At 43.6% G+C, this 26,458-nt stretch overlaps 1 protein-coding gene across 6 annotated transcripts in view; it reads left to right on the top strand.

The window, feature by feature from the left end:
• The window catches only part of PLA2G4A (phospholipase A2 group IVA), a 118,406-nt gene that overhangs the window by 16,188 nt on the left and 75,760 nt on the right, over window positions 1-26,458 (top strand). The window contains exon 2 of one of the 6 annotated variants that reach the window (XM_084526984.1): window positions 791-1,154. The exons of 2 other annotated variants lie outside the window; for them this stretch is intronic. The gene's annotated coding sequence lies outside the window, so the exon portion shown is untranslated. Of the gene's footprint in view, window positions 1-778; window positions 1,155-17,127; window positions 17,266-21,958; window positions 22,092-26,458 lie in introns of those variants that run through there. 3 more of the 6 variants (XM_084526983.1, XM_084526982.1, XM_084526986.1) reach the window with 3 other exon arrangements.

Below are 26,458 nucleotides of genomic sequence, written 5' to 3'. Positions count from 1 at the left end.
GTGAAAGGGCAGTGGGCATGCACACAACTGCCAGCTGAATTTAGCGAGAGTTCCATGCTTAAGTACTCACGAACAACAGGATGGACCTAAAGTGGTGAAGAGCCAAAGGCTGCAGGTATCTCAAATACTCTGGATTGAAAGCTGAATGTAAAGTTGCAAAAGGATTTCTCATTATTTGGTAAAACCTGGTGTATGAAATTGAAAGTAATTCATTTAAGGAGAAACATTCTGTACATAGTCAGTGGTGGATACTAAAGCAGGTCCCCCATGCAAGACACTGTGGAGCTCCCACATTCTGTTTGAATATTTGAAGCCATAGAAAGAATTTGAAAATGTTTTCCAGACTAAAGTGAGTTCTCAACATATGAATGTATGCTAGAGTTTGTTTAGGTATATCTGTGCTTAGCCCATCTCCATGGTTTTCAGACAGGAAAGAAGGGAGGTTTTGACCTCCCTTCAAAACCTCCCTTCTTCCAGGATGACTCCGTTTGCTTGCCCTCTCTGCTGCCTGACATGTTGCTGACTGGATATGATCTCTGTTTTTCCAGTTCTGGCTCATAGCCAGCATATTTCCATCCAAAGTTTTATGCTCCTGATAATGGTACCTATCCGTCTGTCCTTGGATCTGTCTCACTTCCAGCAAGTGTTTTAGCAGGTGTTTTAGTTTTTGTGACAAAACAGAAAAAGTGTTTTATTTTTTTCAAGGGACCTTTTGTCCCTTGTATAATTGCAGCGCAGTGACATTTATGTGTCATGTCAACCTGTCACTGTCTGAAAGATTGTATTTCAGCAATCCTTCAGGCAAACCCAGAGGAATGGCTGAGCAGCTCCATGGCTAGGAAGCTATGAGATGCCAAGTCAGACACCAGCAAATAGATCATCTGGGAGAAGAGTGAAGAAATAAACCCAGTTTTGCACCAGATTTGCAGTATGTGGAGAGAACATTAGCAAGGTGAAAATTAAATCCAGAATCAACGAACACTCACAGAATGATGAATCAGCCGAACACAGGGACCTCTCAATACACAGCGAGCATCTGGCTGCCAGAGAGTGATGAACATCTGATGGAGAGCGGTGATCTGAATTCTCCAGCTTCATTAGCAGCAGTCTGCTAAATCTGAGTGGATGCAGTTGTATGGAGAAAACCTCAGCTGGTAAGGATTTCTCTTCTGGTTTCTTTTTATCTTTCTTGGTGTTGATATTGTACGCAACGATGGAGATTGTTTGCATTGCTTTTTGTGGGTGTTACTGGGTTCTACCATACTGGGCAGATGTACTTACATCAATACAGAGTATCTGTGTGCATATCTACGTGGCACAGCCAGCCACATCAACATGTCCTCAGAGGATTTTCTGAGAGCCCAGTGTGAAACACAACTCGGTGTGTTTGAAACTCTAGTATTTTCAATCTGGGTCAGATGAAAGGTCTGTCTTTATGAAAGGTCTGTCTGTGGACAAAATGTCTTTAAATTAATGATTTTTGGAACTTGGAGCCATCTCGGTGTAGATGTAAATTACTTCAAACTAATACAAGTGATTCACATGGATGAAGAGGCTTTGTGTGGTGCTGGTGGTTTCAGAGTGCCACCATGGATGCCTGCTGAAGTCTCTTGTACCAGGGGCTTGTTGTGCTCAAAAAAGGTAAAATTAATGATGGCAGATTGGTTCTCTGGCCTTACTTCACATCCTTTCCTCCTGCATTTCTATCCAATTACTTGAGTCTCTGTCTGAGAAAATGGCACAGATATTTCTTTAATTTGGGAAAGAAGCTCAATACTATATGCATGTGCACTGGGTAGCATAATCTAAAGCATTGCATAACTCCAGTAAAAAACATGCAGAGCTGTTCTGGCATCAAAGGTTGGCATCGAAGAGAAGCAGTGTGCTTGGCTGGAACAAACAGTTCTCTATTAAGACACATTGCAAACGCAGGGGTGTCCTCCTTGAGATTCCTCTAATTCTGTAGCCCTTTTACCACTGTGCTAAATTTAAACTGGAAATGTCATTTACATGTAATAATTAGCAAAAGAACACTTTGTTTTTTCTACCTAATCTTTCCTTGCTAATGACCCCCTTCCCCCCCACCCCGCGTCTGCTGGGCAACTAAGCACTTTGACTCATTATACCCATCTAGCAGATGATTAAAGGTTGATTAAGATGATTACTTTGTATATCTAAATCTTATAAATCTACTGATAACAGTTATTCCCAGTGGGCAATAAGAATGCTGCGTGGAGAGTAGGGGTTGGTTATTTCTACTCAAGATTTTCCTAAATTTCAGTAAGCATGTCAGCAAGAATGGGTTCACTTTGGCGACTGGTGTTTTCTGAGAGGAAAAGCAAGGACTGTTAGTTAACCTGGATTTATAACCTGTGCTCTTTTACCTGTAACAACGTGGAGCTTCAGAGATCTTTGAGTTATTACTCAGTTCTTAGAAGCAGTTAAACACCTGGGTGTTGAATGCTGAAGGATAAAAACTGGAAAAAAAAAGAAAAAAGTTTAGGGCAAAAGTATCTGAATGCAAGATGTGCCTCAAACTTTAAAAACTTCAAATGTTGTGGTTCAAGATCCAGTTGAAAAATGCCACGTTAGACCCAGGAAGAGTAATCTTCATGTTATTGCAGAGCACCCCCTTCTCTCTCTGCCCCTCCAAAATTCTAACATTCCTTCTTAAGGGAGCTTTGTAAAGCTACTGGCTGAAGAGATGGTGGCACATCATAAAACAAAGCTTAAGTAAAACATTGTCAAGAAGAATACAAATGAAATCCAGCAATTTCAAGTACCAAATTACTTGAAATTTCCTGTGGACTGATAATTGGCAGTACAGTACATTCAAGATAGGAAATGATAATGATTTACTTACAAAAGTAAGTATCCAGTTAGTTATTAATGAGGAAGTTGATTATTGCAAGTGAATGCTAACCAAATTTCAAATATTTGCAAAAAAAAGAAAAAAAAAAAGAAAAAAAAAAAAGAAATGTTTTGATGAAGATTTTGATTATTTTTAAACTAAGAAATGAATTACTAATTACTAGTGGTCACATCAACAAGATGATACTGTACTCTCTTAAATTTGTGGCAATACAAAAGATGTCATAAACTGAAAAGATACAGTAATACTTCATTATGTTTTACTTCTACTGCTGGTTTTAAGCTTGCAATGGATGAAGTGTTACAAACATGTCTGTGTATGGAGAAACCTGAAATGACACTAAATGACATGGAGTTGTGAGGACAGGAAGGCACAGAAGTAAACAGGGTAACCACTAGCATAAGAAATTGGGACAAAAATACAGGAACTGCAAAAATGTGCAGCCAAAAGGAAATTGTCTGAAAAAGAAAGTGAAAGATAGAAATAGTGAAAGAATGATACCATTCTGATATAACGATTCACAACACGTTGGTCTCAAACACCCAGATCAACCCCAGTATGTTTTTGAGATTGATCCCGTCATGTACTAGAGTGGGACATAGTGCAAACACACCCAGATTGTGGCATTCCCTTCTGAACAGAAGGCAGCTGGAAGAAGTTTGGAGGGTACCAAGAAATAATAATAAAAAAAAAAGATAAGTGGCTGGAAGGTTTGAGTTATGAGAGGATATTAAAATACATAAATACACAGCATAACTTGGCTAAGTGACAACTCTCTGCACAGCTAACTATCTACAGACATTGGAAGGGTATATACAGGAGGATGATAGAAGAGCTTCAGGTGTCTTTAAAAATAGCAGGCAAAGTAATGGAGGAAACATCTCATCTGGATAAAGGAAGGGGATCCTTTGACAATGACATCTTGCAGGCCATCACGTTCTCTCAGGGAGGTGGTGGAAACAATAATGAGAGTGCTGAATGAAGTACGAGGAATGGGGAGGAGGTGGCCTAGTAGCAAGAAGCAAAGCAGGCACAAACAAGAGTCAGGAGAGGGAGAAGATGAGAAATGTCTTGTTCTCTCCTCTTCCTAACTATGCTTGGCCAATCTTCCCATTACTGTGCTGGAACTAAATTCTGGGGACAACCTCCAGCAGCAGTGGCTTGATCCATGAGAGCTTTTCCAGATCCAGCATATTTGAATGTTTGATCTCAGCGACTGAGTATTCATTCAGTCCAGCTTAGAACATACATTCCATAGGAATGACAGTGGTTTTTTAGTTAGCAGCATACACATTAATTAACTTTTTTTTCAAGTGATTGGTAGGAAGGAGCCAGTGGGGAGCTCTGGTGTTGAGAGACCAGAGGGGGATGCATACCAGTCCAAAGTAGTCAGAGCAAGAAATGGTTGTTATCTGCAGTGACACCAACTAACTGGGTAGTCACTTCTGAAGTGATAATCTTCTGGGTATGTTCTTTTGGTTTTCAAAGAAATCAAAAGTTTGAGAACAAAACTGGAAAGATGGAGGATTAGAGGAAAAGCTTATGGCAGATAAATTTGTTTGGTGACCTTTACCTGTTGGTACTATTAAAATAAATTCTAAGGAAATATACCTAGGAAATAGGTTATTTGAAACAATTAATGGCCTGAAAGAGCAGTTTGCAGCCTTAGGCAAAGCTTAACACCAAAGACATAGCAAATTAATAATTAACCATAGTAATGTTTATTATAAGAAAAGTAGTATTTTAATGTCATGTCTGAGAATTATTATTCAAGCTTTAGAAATTTCTCCTGGTTAGGCTCAGGATGGTTTACGCATACAGAGTGATAAAAGCTTTTTCTTGAAAAAACTAATGTGTGAACACAAGAATTAATTCCCCTGAGGGAAATGCAAGACCCCATAGGATTTTTAATGAATGTAGTGGCCATCTATGACCCGTTTCAGACCAGCCTTTAAGTGTGCAATTAAAGTAAAGCATATGCTTAAATTTCTTTGACGTCAATGGGACTTCAACAGGGCTTAAGTGATGTCCTGATTAGAGAAGCTTCCATCACCTCATACTTCCGCTTGTTTAAAACTGGACACAAACAGAAGTCCTTAAAGCCTATGTGCCCTTTCATGTGGTATTAAAGTTCCACTCTTACAAATATGTGCACAATGGAATAAAAATACATCAACGAGTCATAGTCAGAACCAGAGCTAGCTGGAGTATTTATTGCATGTTTTTATGTAGCTTTTGCACAATTTTATATGCAGGAAGCTTGGTTGGGACACACAGAAAGATATTTCTGTATGGGTAATGGCAGCAGGAAAGATTTTTCCATTCATTGAATTAGATGTAGTCCTGCCACATGAGAAGGGAGAGAAGAGATAGCCAGAAAGGAAACAGTTTTATTCTGATACGCATAATGCTGGAACAAGCTCTTTGTTCTTGGCATCAAATTAGAGGGAATAGTGTTGTAAACTGTGCTGAAGTTGCTGTTGAGTGCAGTCCACTGTTTAGTAAAAAAAGTTCTGCTTGCTAAGATTTGTGCATTGACTGCTTGCTGAAGGCTGGTGATGAATTATGTTACTTATGTAGTTTAAAAAAAAAGAAAAGAGGAGAACAAAAGAAGAGAGGTCAGGGTCTGTAAACACCAAAGTTTAGAGCACAGCTATAGGTGAGGTACCCGGTTTCTATACAGTGTTTTCCCTTGTGCTATCCTCAAAAGTGCTGCTGTGCAGCGCTACACCAAATGAAAAGTAGAACAATAAAAAGACAAATTCTGCAAACATCTCATGCAAAAGTATTGGTTTGGTCTATTTTAGTTTATGCTTCTATTTCTAATAACTTGCATGCTTGATTTCCTTGTTGCCCAAACAATTCTTCAATGAGTCTTTATGATAGTAGAAATTGTTTGTCTACTGTTCATCTCATGTATCTCACTCACTTCACTCCCCCTCTAAGTACCCTGACACAAGACTGTGTCTTCCTACCAGTAACGGGCTGGCTTGTCTTGAAGAAACATCTCAGTGTCCCATATCAACAAAAACATTTTTTATACATCAACCTGTAATTATTTTTCTTTAGCTGCTTTCCTTGACAGCTTTTCAGGAGTAAGCCCTCTTGTGCTAAGTATGGGGCTATCTCCTTTAAGATAATTTGGGAATATCCAGGACTGCAAAGAAGCACATTCACCAAAGACTAAGCTGTTTCACCCACTTAGTCATTAATAAAAGGGATTATTCTGCATAAAGTAATATTAACATCCTTTACTAATTCCAGTATAAAGTTTGTTTTATTTGGCAGATCAGTGTTAATTATTTCCCAATAGATAGCAAGACTATAAGGGGCAAGTAGATGAGACATGAAGCTAAGGGGTGTTTCAAAAATTGCAACACTATTCTTCACTGCATCACTGCATTGCAGCTGTATTTACTGAAATGGGAGGGGATTGGGGTGGGTGGTGGGCTGCAGCCTGTTCTTTTCCAGGCAAGAAAGCTGTTTTTCTGGTCTTCTGGAGTCTGATTTTTGGTTCTCTGCTGTGGTGATGAGGAAGTCTGATTGCCAGTGTAACAGAAGGGAAGTGGCAAGTGAGGGGCCTGGTCTGATGAAGGGCAGACAGTCACTGTATGCGATGAGATGGTCGCACCTGTGGTCTCTGCTGCCTCTCTGGTGCACACCTCAGGAAAGAATATAAGGAAGGTCAAGTACTTGTTCCAGCATTCACGAAGCAGTGTCTGAGAACATGCTGAGGCCACTGAGGTGGTAGCTGTGGCACTGCATTTAATGGCTGCATGTGGATGTATCCATCATGCATTGCTCTAACTTCTGATTTCACTTGGTATTTGGACCTTTACAGCATCTTCTGGTGGGGACCTCCACAATTTCCTTATGTGACAAAAACTACCCAGTTCTTGGAAGACACAGTTCAATACACTGAGAGATCAGGGTTGTGAGGCATTGGAATGGGTTGCCCAGGGAAGTGGTGGAGTCACCATCCCTGGAGATCTTTAAAAGACGTTTAGATGTTGAACTTAGCAATATGGTTTAGTGGAGGACTTGTTAGTATTAGGTTAGAGGTTGGACTCGATGATCTTGAGGTCTCTTCCAAGCTAGACAATTCTGTGATTCTTTGATGCAAATCATAAGGCACAAGCCATGTTTATTTAGGAATCATGCAGTGCCGAGACATTAATCCTTCATTAATTTTGGCTGTGCCGGATGCCCCTGGGCCTAGCACAGCTCCCTCCAGCTGCAGGACAGGCCGCAGAGGGCAGAAGGGCTTGCTGCACCTTGTGTTGCCTGCAGCCCATGCCGGGGGAGCCAGAGTGGGGCGCACGGTGGAGAGGCGAGCGTCTCCTTGCCAATACTGATGGCTATGGGTCATCAGCCCGGCACTGGCACTGCTTGGCGCTCCCCCATGCCTCCTGGGTCCCAGCTCTGCTATCTGGGGCCTACGGCTGGCTGTGCTTTCAGTCACATTGGGCCATAGGCTTGGCAGAAGGCTAACAGTTTGAGTAACAAGAAGATAGGCAATAATTAAAAGAACAGAAATGACAGCACTTGGATGAACCAAGCACAAATCTGGTCCCAGGCAACTTCAATATGTGTAGGGCTAAACCGGTGGCACAAAGCACACTGTGGAGCAGACTGCCTGCAGGCTGACATAGCCTCCACCATCAAGGTTCTGGCTTTTGAGAGTCTCTCTACAATGAAAGATAACTGACAGTATAAGAGAATGAGGGCAGGTGTAGGAAAATTACCTGGAGTGTGTTTGTAACTCAAAGTTGTGCAAGGAAAGCAAACCAAGTGGTATTCCCAAGCCCCAGGTTCTGAGACATGAAATATATTTTTTTCTTGCTGTATTGTGTTGCCCAGGTTTGTCTACAGAAACATAAAAAATATTCTGATTGTGTCGTGTGTTTGTCAGCATTTCCATGTCGATCTCTGTGTTGGTCATGTCAGCTGTTTCTGGGTTTTATTTAAAATTTTTGGCTTCTACTTTCTGACTGTCAGTTTGTTATTTGGAAGATAGTGCCAGATTGCTGCCATGTGGGGTGGTGGTGGTAAAGTTTGTTGGGTCCTAAAGCTTTCCAGCTATTTCTAGGAGCAGATGTCTTTCATCATAAGAATACTTTACTTTAGAAATAAATAACGGAAGTATTTGTAACAATAGAGATACTCAAACTCATGGAGCAATTTCATAAGTAGCAATCCACTACGGATCATTTTAATAAGTAAGAGCAACTCAAGAACTCAGCTTTCAGAAAGTAGGAAGTCTTCAGGTTTACTGTTATTCTTGAATGCCTGTATCCATTTGTAACATAAATGATTTCACGGTTTATCTGTGAGAGATGTGTACATCTATAATCTCTGAGGAACAGCTGACTATTTTTTTTTAATTTTATTTTTATATTACAGCAAACATTTGAGACCACAGGGTGACAAGTTTAAGATGATCTATTCCTTATGCTGCAAAACAAAAAAAGAAAGAACAAAAATGTAGTTTTCTCATTCCACAGATGTAGAAATTGTTCATTGTTAAGTGTGGGAAATTTGATCTTAATTCTTTCCAAACTTTTGAAACTGTTGGTTGAGAGACTATTCAATAGGAGACTGATATTTGATTATTAGATACTTGGCTCCTGATAGCATTTGTACATTGAGGTTCAGCTATTGTAGAAATATTTTGCAAATTCAAGTTCAGCCTCAGTACGCTAAACTGTCTTCGTTTCCTCATAATGGCTAAAGGACAACGAGTCCATAACTTTTGCTGGTAGAACAAATTCCTAGTTGAATTTAACTTGTTCTACAAAGTGTTTCTTGTGGTTAAAGAGTATTTTATGTGTGTTGCTTTTGTCATAATAATATAGTAGGTTTAGGTCATTGTGGAATAACATTTCCTGATAGTCAAAGACTCTGTAAAGATATCCAGAAACTTTACTGAATGTGAGAACATGTACAAATGAAGCTGCTTCTCTGCCTAGTATAGTTTCTTATATGGTCTTTTATGCAGGTTTAGGTCTAACTGTGTTTATGGATATGAGAACAAAGAAGCAATATTCAAGAGAATGAAGCCAAAATAACCCAAAGAGATTAAAACAGAATTTATTGTCAGAATAACTTTCAATAACCTGCAAAGAAAAGTCTCAAAGGGTTCTTCACATTGGTCTGTCACACCTAAATTCCTGGCTGGTGAGCGTTCCCTGGAAAACTCTCTGCTTTCTAGAAGCCGGAAATCTGGTTTTCAATTTTTTTTTTTTTTTTCTAAAATTTTTTGAAATTTCCAAAGTCTCATTTAAGTAACAGAGGCAGCAGAGAAAGATGAAGGTTCATTAAAGGGATGCAGCTGAAAAAAATGTTTACCCTTCTTATCGCAGTGCATTGTCATTTGGTTAACTGCCTGAGCAGTTATTTTAGAGCAATAGCACTACAGACAGAATTGTATTAATCTGAATGAGAAAGACATTTCTGGTGTGTTTTAAATGTTTAATTGTAACAGACATTTTAACCACAAGAGGACAGGCTTAAAACAAACAAACAAACAAACTTCAAAAGGAAAATTTATGCAAAATTGAAATGTTTGAGATTCGCTTACAGTACTGTTTTACAGTAGTGGATATTCTGTCGTAAACAATACAATGAAAATCTTTACATCACAAAAACAAATAACAAAAAAAAAAAAAACACAAAACACAACAAAACATTATAACAGAAAGGCACTCATTTAGAAGAGGAAATGTGCAGATTACCCTTTAACTGGAGTGTTACCTTTGAAGAACCTGAATGAAGTGTGCAGAAAACCAGTGACCCATGGTGTAAATAAGAGTGTGTTAAAAGAATGGTTGTTATGCAGTACTTTCCAAAAGGGCGAATAATGAGCTTTTTAACAGAAATATTTTATCTCCTGAAAAGTGCCTCTCAAACACAGACTGTGTTATGGGTACCTTTCAACTTTCCGGTGATATTCGTGTGAGTTCTTTGCTGAAACTTTGTTTGCTTGACTGAAGCCCTAGCCCTCTCCAGGACTACACAATCCAGAACAGAGTTTGAGCTTTTCCATAATGTCAATGTCAAAAACTTATTTTTTTTTTTTTTTTTTGGTGTTGTGCAAGGGTTTTCCATAAGTCCCTATGCACATAAAACATTTGCAAAAACAGAATAAGCAGTGAGTCCTTCAAATACTTATTCCTGTGAATAGCACCATTTACTTTATTTGGACAACTTCTATGAAGAAAGGTTTGCTGGAGAGAACATGCCTGTAAAGGGCAGACATGATGAAGTCCCTGAATGCACTATATTCATGTTCTTGTTAGTGTTGTGATGATCAGAGTACAGCCCCAGTGTGTTTTCCTGTACTTCTCACAGATGTTGCCTTCCAAGTTCCTGGGTATTCTGCTTTGAATATTTTGAACCACTCTAACGTTTAGTAGTGGAGTTAACTTAAGTTCTTGTGATTTCTGTTTTAATACTTTTTTTTTTTTTTTTTTTTTTTTTTTTCAGATCAAAGCCTTCCTTAGTTACTTATATTTTATTTTAAATTTCAAATAGAAAGGTATTTCATGTAGTTTTCTGCTTACAGTTTCTTTTTCTATTCCTTTCAATGAGTGTAAGGTGTGACAGGAGCACTGAAGGATAACAGCAAATTGTAGGAAACCTAAACAAATTCAATGCATCTGTCCTTCATACAGCAGAAGTCAATGAGATTCCTACGGTGGAGCTATTGTTCAAGGGATGGGGTTAGATGGAAAGTCTTAGCAAAAGAATTTGGGGACAGGCTGCTAACACAAATTTAGGAGTAGCTCAGGTAGAAAGATTTTGTTGTGTGCAGCCTATCATTTGATTCAATGTCACTGTGAGGCCAGTAGCTGGTATACTACTGATTTTTTTTTCAAAGATGGTTGCAGTGCAGAGCTAAGACTTCCAGATCAGTGAGTTCTTACTCCTTACCAGGCAATATTAAATTATGGCTATAAAATGCAGTAACAACATTTTTCTTCCAGAGGAAGTCACGCCTCAGAAATCTGCTTTGAAGATGTCAACCATTCTTTAGATGAAGTTGATCCGATCTAGTAAACTAGGATTTTTGAAAATGAAGATAAAATATCCACACCCCTCTCAAGAATTAATAACAGGTTAAAATGGTTAAAGGGGGTTGGGGGAAAGGTAGGAATAAGTGTTCAGTTTTCATAACTGAGAGCAATAATAAGTTCAGTTTTTGTAACAGAGCAATAACCTGTGGAATCTCTCGCTGGAAGCTCTTCTATTTGATATATTCATAAATGAACAGGAAAATAAAAGGTTGAATAATGGAAGAGCCATCTTTGCAGCTAGCAGAATTATTCAATGTAGTTGCAACTACAGTGCATACACACAGCCATAGGTCCAAAGCTGGCATTCCTGTTTAGGAAGGAGAGCTGGTCATTCCTGTGGCTAGCTTAGCAGTAAGCAAAAGGAATGTAAGCAGTTAAAAATAGTTAGGAAAGAATTAGAAAACAAGCAAACCATTGTTACTGTACAAACTCAGTGCTAGCCCATGTTTTGGATGACACATATCACACTAGACACACATCTTGCGAAGAATATACAAGACAGAAAACGTAAATGAAAGAGTGGTGAATTGCATGCCCCCCCCCAAAAAAAAACAAACAAACAAACAAGCAAACAAAAAAAACAACTAAATAAACAAGGACTCTCCAACTAAATAAACAAGGACTTTTCCAGCCTGGAAAAGAGATGAGTGACAGTAAGTGATCAGCAATTTGGAAAAGGTCCACAGGAAATTACTCGCTATTACTTGCAACACAAAAAGTCATCTGCATCCCAGTAAAATGATCAACCTGAAGACAAACAAAAAGAAGTAAATTTTTATTGACTAAAACTGTGGAACTTCTAGCCACAGGGAGGTACAGAAATAGTGGGTATTCCTTCAATAAGATACAGCAGAGATGACAAAAGTTACGTTCAATGACAGCTAGTTAAAAGTCATGGTCCTGGTGCTACCCCTGGGGGAGGAAGTCCCCACTCTGTGCATTGCTGCCAGAGAGAGGAGCACATTGTGGCCTTTCTATTCCTCTTCTCCTTGGGCATCTACTGGTAGTCACAGACAGGGACAAGATGCAGACAGGCAGGAAGGTGCAGAATTATGGTCAGAACAGCAGCTCTTCAGAATAATGAACTGTACCACTCAGATGTCAAATGTTGACCAAATGATGATTTTTTTTTAATTATTTTTTTTTTTGCCTACTGCTTTATATTTATTTGTTTGTTTATTTATTTAATGACTGATTTTTGTTCATACTGAGGCAGCTTTGCTGACTTCTGTAATGTAAATAGTACTCCAGGGTATACTTTAATTCCATATTCGGTCCTGTATTCATCTCTTTTAAAAGTGAATGCTCTTATGTGGCCCTATTATAAATAAGACCAGCACTAGTGTATAATTATTCTTCATTGGGAAGTCATGCGATTTTTCTGCCAAGCATGTGGCAAAGAAGCTGTTAATACTATATAGGATTTCTAAATACTGTAAAACTTCCTTGAAATGCTGACTGCTGTGACGTTACTTAAATTGATGTAGTTGTTCACAAAGTGGCTGTCAGGGGCACTCAGCCAGCTCTTCAGTTTGTACTGATTTGGGGAAAATCCAAGTGATTTGTGCCGTTGTGACAGACCCGGCTGCTTGCCAGCTCAGGACTGCACATGAAGTAGTTGTGCATGCTGTGAGGGGATCAAGAAGATGGAGCCAGCTCCTGCCTGGTGGTGGTGGTGCAGGGCAAGAGAACCTGAGATGATAAGCATGAGTTGAAGCAGGAGAGTCATAGGATCATTTAGGTTGGACAAGACCTCTGAGATCAAGTCCAACTGTTAACCTAGCAAGAGGCATGCAGAGGTATGGAGTGGATTTACAGAGGAACATTTTCCCCCATGAGGACAGTCCAGCAGCAGCACAGCTTGCCCAGAGAGCTTGTGCTGTCTCCATCTTTGGAGGTTTTCAAGTCCTGACTGGCCCAAGCCCTGGGAAACCTGGCCTGCACCCAGAGCTACACTGGCTTTGAGCAGGAAGTTGGACCAGAAAACTCCTGAGATCTTTGTCCAGCCTGAGTTACCCTATGATCCTATCGTTTTATGAGGTCAGACGTTACAGATATAATAGCAGACAATTATGGAGACTAACTTCTTCCTTAATATGAAGGTTTCACCCAACATGCTGCACTTCAAGCTCTCAGAAGATATTTCAGGATCACAGCATTGTGTCTCAGGCCTGCTGTTATTTTAGCCCATCATGTTTGTTTCCATAACTGCCATGGGTGACTTGGCCACAACCCGAGACAACCACCATGTAGGTGGGAGGAAGGACAGAAAGAAGGGGTCTGCCAAAGAACTGGACACCTGAGCAGAATTCACTGTGAATGCAATTTTTCCTCATTCACAGTGGAAAGTCCTCAAGAGCAATTAGTTATTTTTTAATTGATGGGGGAAATTGATGGGGGGAAGCGGTTGTGTGCGGATGTGAGGGAGTGAGTACAGAGTGAAATGTGCGTAGAAGAAATTTCAGTTTTCCCCTGTGCTGATGAGTCTGATAAATTGCCTCAGAGGAGCAAACTGGAAAATCAGAGTGCGTTTATTCTGCCAAATATCAATGATAAGAGGCACTTGGATGGCTGCTGATAGTTGGGAGTCCGGCATTAGCCAGGAACCCACTTCAGATTATGCAGCTGATAAGCACATGGTTATTTTTCACTAGAGGCCATCTTAAAAGCAAGAGCTATTTTTTTTTTTCCTATGGTGTTATATACAATGGATGAAATTATTTTTACCACAGAAAGAGAGATACTTTATCTTGGCAAGAGCAAACATCTCAGGTTATGCTCTTCATGGAGGCCTCAGGGAGGTGGAACAGGAGGTGATCCTCTGTTGAATAGCTGGAGTTTGTGAAACGTGATTAAAGAGTAATTTTTTATTTATTTTTTTTTCCCCAATGCACTGTGAACTGTTTGTGACTAAAAGAAAATTCCATGTTTGTGTTAAGCATCTGGCAAAATATCCCTTTTTGTGTCCTTCGTTGATTGTTTGTCCTGATATGTCCACTCTTGCTCTCAGTGGTTTTGCCTAAAGTTTTGTCTGGGCCCTGACGCTTGAGAGCAGCACACTAAAATGGCCTCTGTAATTTGTCATAGCTTCCCTTACAAGTCTGCTTCAGAAAAGCCCTTTGTCTGCTTCGTACTTCACAATGCCATTTTCCACAGCCTCTAATTGCCTCACCGCAGCTCATGGCTTGTTTCCACTGCAGACCACGCCAAGATCTGCCACTGTCGCGGAGAGGAGCTAAGGGGGTGGCTCTCGGTCAGAGGGCTTTGGCCGAAACACCTCCTGCCCGAGACAGGAACGCGGTGACATCCTCACCCTGTGGGATATTGTGGAACCAATGGCAGCACAGGTAGTTGTTAGTGGGTTGATGGTCTGAAATGAAATGTAATCAAAAAGCCTTTCACATAAAAGAGAGTGCAAGGAGGTTTCCTAACTCAAGTCATTCAGACATTGGTTGACCCACCAACAGATTACATGGACACAGCAGGGTGAGTAATGGGCTGCAATGTGGGGGGTAGAGCAAGGGATCGGGGAAGGCATCTGTTCAGTTAGTTTGGTCACAGGAAAAAAAAATCACGAAATCCTACCCATAATTTTCTTGAAGAAACAGGACGAAGACCAAAAATAACTTTCATAATATCATAAGAAATAACAGGAATGTCATAATGTAAATGAAAGCTTTTCATTTTTTCTGTGTGCATCAAAAAGAGCAAAGAGGAATTTTTTTTCTATCCTCATTAGTCAGCTCCTTATCAAGAGTCTGCATTGCTTTCGTGGGCAGTGAAAAATCAGTTTTGCTACTCAGAACTAAAGCAGAGATTTTTGATGGAAATCCTGCAGTTCCCCTATTTGTTGTTTTTGTGTGCATGTGTGTGTGTGTGTTTGCATTTGATATGTGTAGAAAAAAAAAGAAAAAAAAAAAAAGAAAGAATATATCCAGAGACATACCCTGGCAGTAGTGTTTTACATAAATTTAAAATGCTAGGAAGGAGAGTTGGAGATTGAGTCTGTTTGCAGACAACTGTTCCTTGGCACAGATCAGGGACGGGTAATCAAGCCTGCAAGCAACATGTGGGTTCACAGCAGTTTGAGTGTGAGCAGAGCAGGACACGTATCTGGAGTGATGGGTGCTTATGGTCACCTCTGAGACATGCACACCTTCTGGAAACCCTGCATTTCCAGCACTACAGAGTGTGGTACGTGTCTTCAGCAATTCAGAATCAGAAAGTTTGGGCATTTAGATAACAGGAAAGCTGCTCATGCCTTCAGCCTTGCCAACCAGGCAAAGGGAAAAAAGTAAATGCCTTGCTAAGAGGAATCACATGTATGCTGTCCTAATTTCCACACATGCTAAGACCGTTACTGAGCTCTACTGACACATTTTGAAGTCTCCTTTCATACCAAAGGGTGAGTTGACAGTGATCTTCAGAGAGCAGTTGACGTGGAAGTCAAAATGACTTGAATAATGACACCATAGTGGTTTTGCTTCCTTTTTCTGGCTAGTGTTCCCTCAAATAGGCATGATGAGGAAATGGGTGAAGAGGCTGTCCACATCAAATAAATGCTTTCTGAGCTGGCAGCCCTAGGTTTGCTTTCTAAACATAAACTTACCCTTCTTTGTGACAGCACTTACAGGACAGCACTTTCCTACCGTAATGCCTTTTTCCCTTGCAAGATGAGACAGAAAACAAGGTTAAAAGGAATGGCCAGAGTTGCTCAGCTCTTGCAGTGCATCATAGCAGGAGACCAGTAAGATTATGGAGAAAATGAGGTTTCTGGCTTGCGTTGCTTTATACCAAGGAGTGGTTCGCTTTCCTCTAATTGTGGCTACCAGCTTACTACACATTTAGGAACCTTGTTAACTGAATGTGAATATTTACCTCTCACTTGTGGGAGCCTAACCTTTGGTTTTCTGTGCTTTGAATCATCTAAGGCATTTTTCTTTTTTTCTTTAAAGCCCCAGCAAATTCCATTAAATTCCATCATAAAGCTTAAAACTGGAAAGAGCTTGACATCAACATCAAAGAAAAATTCAACCTTGTTTTTTGGTGCCTAAAGAACTAGCTTGTTTGATATCTGTTATGTTGAGAGGGCTAGTTAAGGTTGAGCAGCAGCTGAGGCTGATGCCTGTCAGGTTTTCCCATTGACTCAGTACGGAATCCACATCCAAAGTGGGATTTTTTTTTTTTTATAGCAATAATGCAGCAAATAATATAACACTTCCGTTTATAAATTTTCAGTTTGAATAAGGCACGATGGGGGTGTGTTTCAGACTAAAAAATTTAATAATGCTAAAGTGTGCAGAGGAGCAGTAGTCTGATGATGAGAGACAGCAATAGGAATGATTTCCGTGTGTGTGTGAGCTCAGAGGCTTTGTCTTTGTAAGCTTTAGACTGGTAAAGCAGTAACTTGAAACTCCAACTCTCCATTCCAGAGACTTCCTTCTCTGAGCTGGAGGATTTCGGTGAGGCCCAAGACACAGAGACCATGTAGACAGAGGTCAAGCCCAGGTGCATAGCCACATGGGTTTGACAGGCGGGGGCCCTGGCGGTGCAGCCATAAGCATGTGTCCCCAACTGCTACTGCAGGCTCGTAGCACAGAGATTTAGGATGTTAGCTGCCTGTTCCCCATGCTACCCAGCTTGGTATCTGCAATGACAACGTGGGTCAGTGATCCCATTCTGGCAGCCTCCCACTGTGATGTCTTTTAATCTGATTCAGGCAGATGGAAGGGAGAGGAAGCATTGCCTGGCCGCTGGTTGATTGGAGAGGAGATTGTGGTGGATGTCATGTGGAACGAAGAGCGGCCATGCAGTCACCTGCGGGTCTGAGTGGCCCCTGGGTGTCCCACTGTGCTGGGCACCATGGCCAGGGACACGAGGGGAGCACGGCATGTGCCACCATGAGTACCCACAGGCCGCAAGTTTCCATTTAGCCGCTGCTAGTAACTGAAATCTATTTTGCTTTTAAATTTGCTTTTATTTATGGACGTTGTCACCGTAGCTGCTCTCTCACCACGGCCTCAGCCCGGCGCCCCCTCACGGCTGCCCGCGGCCCCGGCCCGGCCGCGCTCCCCTCCGGACAGCCTCCCCGTCGCCTCCCCAGCGGTCGCAGCGGGACGGCGGTGCCAAAAGGGCGCTTTTTCCCCCCAAAACTACCGCGGCCGGCGCCGGACGCCTCCTTTTGGAGGCGGCGGTCAGCTGACGGCTGGCGCCTCCCCCGCCGCCCGGCTGAAAAGTGCCGCATGCCCACCGAGGGCAGCCGGTCCGGGCCGAGCCGAGCCGAACCGTGCAGCCGAGACCGCGGGACCGCGCGCAGCTGTAAGCCCTCGGCCGCCCGCTGCGGGGCCGGGCCGGGTCGGGCCGGGCGGGGGGTGCGCGCGCGGCGGTCGGGGACAAAGGGGCGGCCCCGGCGGGCAGCGCTCGCAGGGCGGCCCGCGCGGGAGGGGAGGGGGATGGCGTGAGGCGGGGGTGGTGTGAGGTGCCAGCGGCGTCAGGTGCTGGCCGTCGCCGGGCGCCGCGTATCGGGGTGGCGGCAGGGGCTGGGGCTGGGGCGCGGGCACCAACTTCGGCAAAGATCGCGGCGAACGCCGTGGCTTGTGCCAGCGCATGAAGCAATCCGTTTTGAAACGTATAGGGAAGTAAAGCAATATGCCTGTTAGGGAGAAACGTCACAAAATGTCTGCGACAGCAGCTCTGGTTTTGTGGCAAGTACGGGACGAAGCGCACCCAGGCGTGCTGCTGGCGGTTCGGGGCGCGCACCGGGAGGCTGCCGTCGCCGCTTGGACGGGACCGCGCCGTGCCGGTGCCGGTGCCGGAGGAGGGACGTGCCGGGGAGGTGCGGGCAGGACGGGGCCTCCTGCACCTCGGTGCGCCCCGGTTCTTGCTGTGCTGGTTGGTCGCTGGGTCAGCTCCGCGCTCAGCCTGACACCTTCGGAGAGAAAACGTGAACCTGAAACTGGTGTGCTTGCTTTTTCCTCCTGTTAGGGGGGCAGTTTTGAATGTATGATGGGAAGTGTTCGTCGGCCGTTGTTGTCTTCCAAAATCTACTTCTTGTCCCCTTACGACCACCATCAGGCATTCTCTTGTGTTCCTCTAGCAGGGATATGCAACAAAAGAGACATCAAAATACTTCCGCTACATAATTTAATCTCCTATTGCACGGCCAATTAATCTGCAATGGAAAAATACCATTTTTGGCTCTCGGCAGCAGGTGCTATTCATGGTCTAATTTTTGTTTAAGTAGACAGAAAGGAAAAATTTCAAATCCTTTTGCTTCACTAAGGTCGTGTACTTAATTTCACCTCAATGTGAATTAGTTTTATTTAGCAGAGTTACCATAAGGTGCCCCTCCTGTATTTCCATGATATTTTGAGTAGATTTTGCCCACTGGCCTAAAACAGCCAATGTAGGAAGTGCTGCAACCAGTCTGTTTGGGCTTCAGTGCACTTTAATTTATAACACTTAGTGATTGAGGGGAAAAATGATGCGTATGGAGTGAGCCCTGACCATTGCCTTCAGAGGTATCCCTGATGAGCTGCCGAGTGCACTTCACAGGCCTTCCACATGAGCTCCACTTGTTTCCTTGGCATGTCTTCCTGACAGTACCCGGGGGCTGGATCCAGTGTGGCACAGCAGTGGCTCTCCAGGCACACATCACTGCAGGAGTAGTTGGAAGTGGCTCTGTTTGAAGACACTTGAATGGTACGCAGGTGCATGGCAACCTGTGTGACTGTGCAGATCAGACATGGACAGCCATGGCGGTAGAGCTGGAGCTGTTCTGGATGTTTAGGATCTATGGGTTAACTGAATGAAGCCCGTTGACTGGCTTGGGCTGGAAGACATGGGGACAGACTTGTGAAGCACCCAGAGAAGTAGGTATCTCCCGCTTCTATCTAGAAGTTCAAGCAGATGAAAGCTGACTACAAAATACAAGAAAATACTTAGTTTCCCTCTTAGGCAGTAAGGAGCTGGAATCCACTTCCAGAGCAGGTGTCATGCCACCATGTAGCTGGCCATGCCATGGTGTGCACTGCTGATGCTTTCCAGTGCAGCAGGTCGGAGACATCTCAGAGCATGGCGCCAGCTGAGGGTTACTTCACGGAGTTGAGAGATGGGAGATCATGCTCAGATTTATTCCTTCCCTGATACAAAGCACCGATAGGGATCAAAGTCTTTGTATCCTTCAGGACAGTATCCAAACTTAAGGAGTGACCTTGAGGGAGCAAAACCTAATATTTGATTAAGTGTTTACTTCATATTGATGGGAAAGCCCACATTTTAGTGGTTATGCTAAAGACAGATGTCAAAAATATCTCTAGCTTATAGTCCAGAGATGGTTTAAACAACACAGTCAAGCATTTTCCTACAGTTCTGGTTCAGCTGGTGTTTAAGCTCCCAGCTAAAGCCCGGGGGACCAGTCATGAGACACATGTTTAAAGTGAGTTTACAGACTGGCCAGTTGTTATTTCATTCTCTTTCTGACTGGGAACTTGTTGTAATCTTTGGAAGGGTTTCTTTTTGATTTCCTGGGCAGTGGCAGCAGAATGGGCTATCATCGTGCTGAGAGGTGATGAACTCTGCCTCATGTGTGTTTCCCATTCCTCAGTGATATAACTGTGTCTTTCTCACTAGTCTGAAAAACAAATTCCAGAACCTGGCTTAGTAATGGAAATTATCTCATCATGCCCTAGGTTATAATAATGTGATGTAGTAAGAGAACACTTTCAAAAGAACTCTTTTTTTTTTTTTTTTCCTTAAAACTGGTATTCAGACTTTCCTGAGGGCTTTTGTTTGCTGTTTTACCTCAGAGAAATGATATGAATTTCCTGACTGTACCAATTTCCAGTAGCCTGTGTGTCAACGTCTGGAGCAGCATTACTCAGCCCATGATGCAGGGACAGGAGGTGGTCCCGAGGACATGAGACAGTGGTCCATGAAGCAGGAGCAAAGAAAGCACCAAGAAGCAATAAACCATTTTTTTTTTCTCTTTCCTGTAAACAAATTGTGGGGAAAGTAAAAGTAATTAATGACCAATTAAATGTGATCCTAATTTTTATGAGTGGAAAGATGAAGACATCTGTTAGCTAAATGGGGTGAATGTTGCCTCTGGTTTCTGTCTGAGCACAGTAGTCTCCTGTGCAGACTGCACAGCTCACGCACAAGCACTTGTATTTTAGTTTGAGGAACAAGCTGCTTCTGAGTGAATGGTGGCATTGGCAGTGGTGCATGCTGGGGCTGAGGAAAAGGAATGCATTGCTTCTTTCTCTCTTCTGAGAACAAAACTAGTTTGGCAGACATTTGTAGGCTTAACTACTAAATTAAATGTTGCTCATTGTTAATTTTCACCACTTTAGGATGCTGAGAGCACACTTTCCAAAATATATGGTAGTCTGTTTGCAAACAAGAATCCTTGTCTCTCCGCTGCCCCAGCTTCCACCCCTAAATAAACAGATTTGTGAAGAAACATAACTCCCATATACACAAGTTCGGACCTATACACGATTTGACTCTGTCATATTAGTGTTTTTTTTTGTTTGTTTGTTTTGTTTCTTTTTTGTTTTTGTTTTTTTTTTTGGTGGTTATCTGATAATAAGGCCATCTAATTTAATCTTCTTTGATATTTATCTTGCTTTCTTTAAATGATCTCAGCAAAAAACAGTGAAACTTGTATTTCTTTTCCTATTAGTAATATCTAACACTCCTTAGTCTTAGCTGAGATCCACAGGCACAGATTATGAGAAGATCTGCATGAACGCGCACTTACTGCAATAAGTAACAGTGACAGCCTCCAGAAGGTTGCATTTCAGAAGCCATGGGTGATGAACAAGGCTGATAAATGGGATGGTGGGTGAGGTGGAGATGGAGGCGAGGAATGGTGAATACATTTGTAGGGGCTGTCGCGTCCCATACGGTTTGCTGCATTGGCCAAACTGCTGAAGAGAAAGATCTTGCTTTGGGAAAGCCTCGTCAGTTGGTGTGTGTTTGGTGGGGGTGTTTCTTCTTTTTTTTTTTTTTTTTACCTGTGACCATGTCTGTTTCCAGGATATAGAGTGTAAACGGTGCTTAATTACTAGAACTGTTTTTCTGATGCATTTATCTTACTGCACTGTCAGTTGGACAGTAAAAATAAATGCCTCCAGGTAGAATATTTGTTTTGGCCTGTTCCAAAACCCATTAACGTCAGTGGGAAGGGAAAGCAAACAACACGCATGGGTAAATGTTGTACCAGACACAGAGACACTCTCTGCAGCCCAAGCCATTGCTTTGCATGCTCTTTCAAAGACTGCTGTTGTATTCAGCATGCAAAAGTTTATCTGTATGCAAAATCAGCAGCTGCTACATCACATTGCAGTCCTGTTAGAAGAAAACACACAGAACTTAAAAAGAGTTGTGGGGAGAAGGTGACTACATAGACCCTTGGAACTAATTAGAAATTTCCTGGATGTTACTCCTGGGTGCCATCTCTTAAAAATAGTCTGTAATGGAATTGTAAAAGAAAATGGCTTTTGAGGCACTTCTGCTCTTCAGTTTCATAGATAGGGATGCATGCGTAAACAAACATCTGGAATAGTGATGCAATCTGGACCTAGACAATTTCAATAAAGCATGAATCAAGCCATTCTTACGTTGCTGTTTTCTTTGGATCATTTTTCCCTCCTAATCCAAAGAGAATTGATAATGAGTTTCTAAGCATTAGACTAAGCACAGCACCCCTTTATCTTCTGATAAAGGCATGAATCTGCTGAGGTTTCACAAGCAGAGTGTTTGCATCGTCTTGTTCTGTGAAGGAAATGCATTTCTTCTCGTAAGCAAACACCTTCAATGATCAGTGAAGGACAGTGCAAGTGCAAGGACTTGTCTAGGCAAATGGGAGCAGTAGCTGGTACAGCATTTAAGGGGAAGATTAAAGGAAGCAAATCCTCACTTTACTTCCGGTTTATTTTTATGGGTTTGTGTCGGTTCAGAGATAATACTTGCAGACGTGTTTTTTTTTTTTTACCAGGCAGCGTGAGGTTCCTGTAGGCAGCTGGCAGTGCCAGCAGCACTGAAAAGCAGTTCTTCTCTAACTGCAAACACCTGCTTACACCTTGCATTTCTTGGGCATTTTCCACTTTGAAAATTGCGTGCTCACATAGACCTGCCTGGTAAGTGACTGATTAGGTTTGACTGTGACATACTTCTAAGAATTATTTTGGCTTTTCTACTTGAATTACTTTTTTGTCCAAGGATCCCAAACTTACGAATCTTTTGTGTGGGGTAGTAAATACAGGTTTAATTTTGATAGGGCTATTTTTGATATAGGAAAAATAAAATAGCTTCATAATGGTCATTAAGTCAAATCTGAATAAGAATTATATATTAAAAAACAAACAAACAAACAAAAAACAAAAGCCATGACTCAGTTTTACCTTCTTAGGTATTCCTCTCTCACAAATCTGAAGTGCTGTGGAAAAAAAAATCCCATTGTAACTATGGTGAATTTTACTAGGTGGTGTCTCAAAATGTGGCATGTGTATATTTATTATTTTGATTTGTTTTTGTTCCTTTTTGCTTATCTTCTGTGTGTTCCTGAGATTGTCTTGTAATTTAGGAACTGAAATAGTACAAGCAGGAAAAATGTTTGATATGGCTAAAGGGAAAGGAAAACAGGTCTTGCTGCTTGTAAAGCTTGCTTCACGTTTGCCGGTGGAAGAAAGGAGGTTAGGGTGAAGCAAGCTTGGCTTCTCCCTCCAGTTCCTTCTTCTCTTTAAAATTTCTGTTTTGCATAGGTCTGCCTGTGATCAGTGATGACACTGGAAAGATCCTGCTGAAAGAGCAGGATAGGGCTGGCTAACATGCCTGTGTTCTTCACAGTGCAGATGGAAAGCTTGCCCCAAATTTCTCGTGTGCTAGAGCAGAGCAGAGTTCATTAGTGTTGGGGCCATCGCTCTTGTTGGCACCATTCAGTGTGTTAACTGATGGCTGGCGGAGGACTGACTTGCTGAGGCGATCAGCTCTGGGGCAGACACGTTCTGCAGCGGAGTGGGGGATCGGACAGGCAGGGCTAATTTTTCTGGCACCAAGCCGCCAGGACCCGGCAGCCCTCGCGAGGGAGGTGAACGAGGCGAGAATGAGGCATAGGTGGAGCCAGCAGCACCCCCTCCCTGGCCGTTCAAAAGCTGCCTCTAGGGAGCGCAGGCGACCAGGATGGGCAAACAGGGCGTGGCACGTCAGAAGGGCGTGGCATATCAGAAGGGCGTGGTGTAGCAGCACAGCAGTTTGTGCAGGCAGGGTGAGCAGGAAGGGCAGAGCGTGCCACCCCGCCCATACGAACACCTCCTCTAACGGCTACCGCTAGCTCAGCTGCAATGGTCTCCACCAGGCCCAGTGCGCTCTCCAGGAAGTCTGTTCACACCCAGACCGACTGCCCGCTCAAAACTGTGGCAGTTCTGGTCTCCGGGTGCAGGGAGTGCCTGAGCCTGTTGCTACCACCTGCGGGGGGCAAAGAGACTGTGTGCGTGAGGTGTGAGCAGGTGGACGACCTGGTCTGCCTCGTGGCAGAACTCAAGGAGGAGGTCAAGAGGTTGAGGGTTATCAGGGAGCGTGAGTGGGAGAAAGACTTGTGGAGCAACTCCCTGCGTGGCCTGAAGGACATGTACCGGGATGAGACACCCCAAATGGGGGTGGACCCCCTGCCCTGCTGCTGTTGGGCAGAGGGAGGGGACCTAGGAGTTGAGGAGGAATGGAAACAGGTCCCTGCTCGACATTGCAGGCGATGCCCTCCCCCTACTGGCCCCACCTTCCCAGGTGCCCTTAAGCAACAGGTTTGAGGCCCTGCAGCTTGAGAGACCGGTAGCTGAGGAACAGGTAGAAAGTCTACTCAGGAGGATGACCCTGACCCTACCTGTAGGGAAGTCTGCTGCCTCCTGGGAGCCAGGGTCAGGGACATTGCCAGAAAGCTTCCCAACCTGGTTCGCCCCTCTGACTATTATCCTCTTTTAATAGTCTAGGCTGGCAGTGATGACATTGAAGAGAGAAGCCTAAAGACCATCAAACAGGACTTTAGGGGACTGGGACTGGCGCGGGAGTACAGGTGGTGTTTTCGTCCATCCCTACGGTGGCAGGGAGGGGTATGGAGAGGACACGGAATGCCCATCTGATAAACACATGGCTCAGAGACTGGTGCCAACACAGAAATTTTGTTTTTTTTGACCATGGGGCATTTTACTCAGCACCTGGCCTGATGGCCGCAGATGGGTCCCTATCTCTAAGGGGAAAATGGATCCTAGGCCAGGAGCTGGCAGGGCTCATTGAGAGGGCTTTAAACTAGGTGAGAAGGGGGACAGGGCTGAAACAAGGCTTGTTAGAGCTGTGCCAGGGAGAACAATGGCAAGGCTGGGAGAGAAGGCAATGGCCCAGCTGAAGTGCATCTACACTAACGCATGCAGCATGGGTAACAAACAGGAGGAGCTGGAAGCCATTGTGCGGCAGTCAGGCTACAACTTGGTTGCCATCACGGAAACATGGTGGGACCACTCTCATGACTGGAGTGCTGCGATGTCTGGCTATAGGCTCTTCAGAAGGGACAGGCAGCATGGAAGGCGTGGTGGTGTGGCTCTCTGTATCAGAGAGAGTTTTGATGTCGTGGAACTTGAGGCTGGGAATGATAAGGTTGAATCCCTATGGGTTAGGATCAGCGGGAAGGCCAACAAGGGAAGCTTCCTGGTGGGAGTCTGTTATAGACTGCCGAACCAGGATGAGGAGACTGATGAGGAGTTCTACAGGCAGCTGACAAAAGTTGCGAAATTGTCAGTGCTTGTTCTTGTGGGGGACTTCAACTTCCCAGATATATCCTGGAAGCACAACACAGCCCAGAGAAAGCAGTCTAGGAGGTTTCTGGAGAGTGTGGAATATAGCTTCCTGACACAGCTGATTAGAGAGCCTACCAGGGGAGGTGCCCTGCTAGACCTTCTCTTCACAAACAGAGAAGGACTGGTGGGAGATATGGTGGTTGGAAACTGTCTTGGGCAGAGTGAACATGAAATGGTAGAGTTCTCCATTCTTGGAGAAGCCAGGAAGGGGACCAGTAAAACTGCTGTATTAAACTTCTGGAGGGCCAACTTTGAACTGTTGAGGACACTGGTTGGTAGAGTCCCTTGAGAGGTGGTTGTGAAGGGCAGAGGAGTCCAGGAAGGCTGGGCGCTCTTCAAGAAGGAAATCTTAATGGCACAGGAGTGGTCTGTCCCCACGTGCCCAAAGATGAGCTGGCGGGGAAGAAGACCGGCCTGGCTGAGCAGAGAATTGTGGCTTGAGCTTAGGAGGAAAAAGAGGGTTTACAATCCTTGGAAAAGAGGGCAGGCCACTTGGGAGGACTCTAAGGATGTTGTGAGGCAGTGCAGGGACAAAATTAGAAAGGCCAAAGCTCATCTGGAGCTCAATCTGGCGACTGCTGTCAAAGACAACAAAAAATGTTTTTGCAAATACATTAATGCAAAATGGAGGACTAAGGAGAATCTCCAGCCTTTACTGGGTGCGGGGGGGGGGGAACTTAGTTGCAAAAGATCAAAAGATGCGGAAAAGGCGGAGGTGCTTAATGCCTTCTTTGCCTCAGTCTTTAGAAGCAAAACCAGTTGCTCTCTGGATACCCAGTACTCTGAACTGGTGGAAGGGGATGGGGAGCAGAATGTGGCCCTCACTATCCATGAGGAAATGGCTGGCGACCTGCTACAGCACTTGGATGTACGCAAGTCGATGGGGCCAGATGGGATCCACCCGAGGATACTGACAGAACTGGCGGAGGAGCTGGCCAAGCCGCTTACTTTCATTTATCAATGGTTCTGGCTATCGGGGGAGGTCCCAGTCGCCTGGCAGGTAGCAAATGTGATGCTCATCTACAAGAAGGGTCGGAGGGCAGACTCGGGAAACTATAGGCCTGTCAGTTTGACCTCAGTGCCAGGGAAACTCATGGAGCAGGTTATCTTGAGTGTCATCACGCAGCACTTACAGGGCAACAAGGCGATCAGGCCCAGTCAGCATGGGTTTATGAAAGGCAGGTCCTGCTTGACGAACCTGATCTCCTTCTATGACAAAGTGACGTGCTTGGTGGATGAGGGAAAGGCTGTGGATGTGGTCTACCTTGACTTCAGCAAGGCTTGTGACACCATTTCCCACAGCATTCTCCTCAAGAAACTGTCTGCTTGTGGCTTGGACTGGCGTACACTTTCTTGGATTAAAAACTGGCTGGATAGCTGGGCCCAAAGAGTCGTGGTGAATGAAGCCAAATCCAGATGGAGGCTGGTCACTAGTGGCGTTCCCCAGGGCTCAGTACTGGAGCTGGTCCTCTTTAATATCTTTAATGGATGATCTGGATGAGGGGATTGAGTGCACCTTCAGTAAGTTCACAGATGACACCAAGTTAGGTGCCTGTGTCGATCTGCTCAAGGGTAGGAAGGCTCTGCAGGAGGATCTGGATAGGCTGGACCATGGGCTGAGGTCAGCTGTATGAAGTTCAACAAGGCCAAGTGCCGGGTCC

The sequence above is a fragment of the Aythya ferina genome, assembly GCF_964211825.1.
Source record: "Aythya ferina genome assembly, chromosome: 8".
NCBI lineage: Eukaryota > Metazoa > Chordata > Aves > Anseriformes > Anatidae > Aythya > Aythya ferina.
This window is presented reverse-complemented; position numbering and strand designations above follow the sequence as displayed.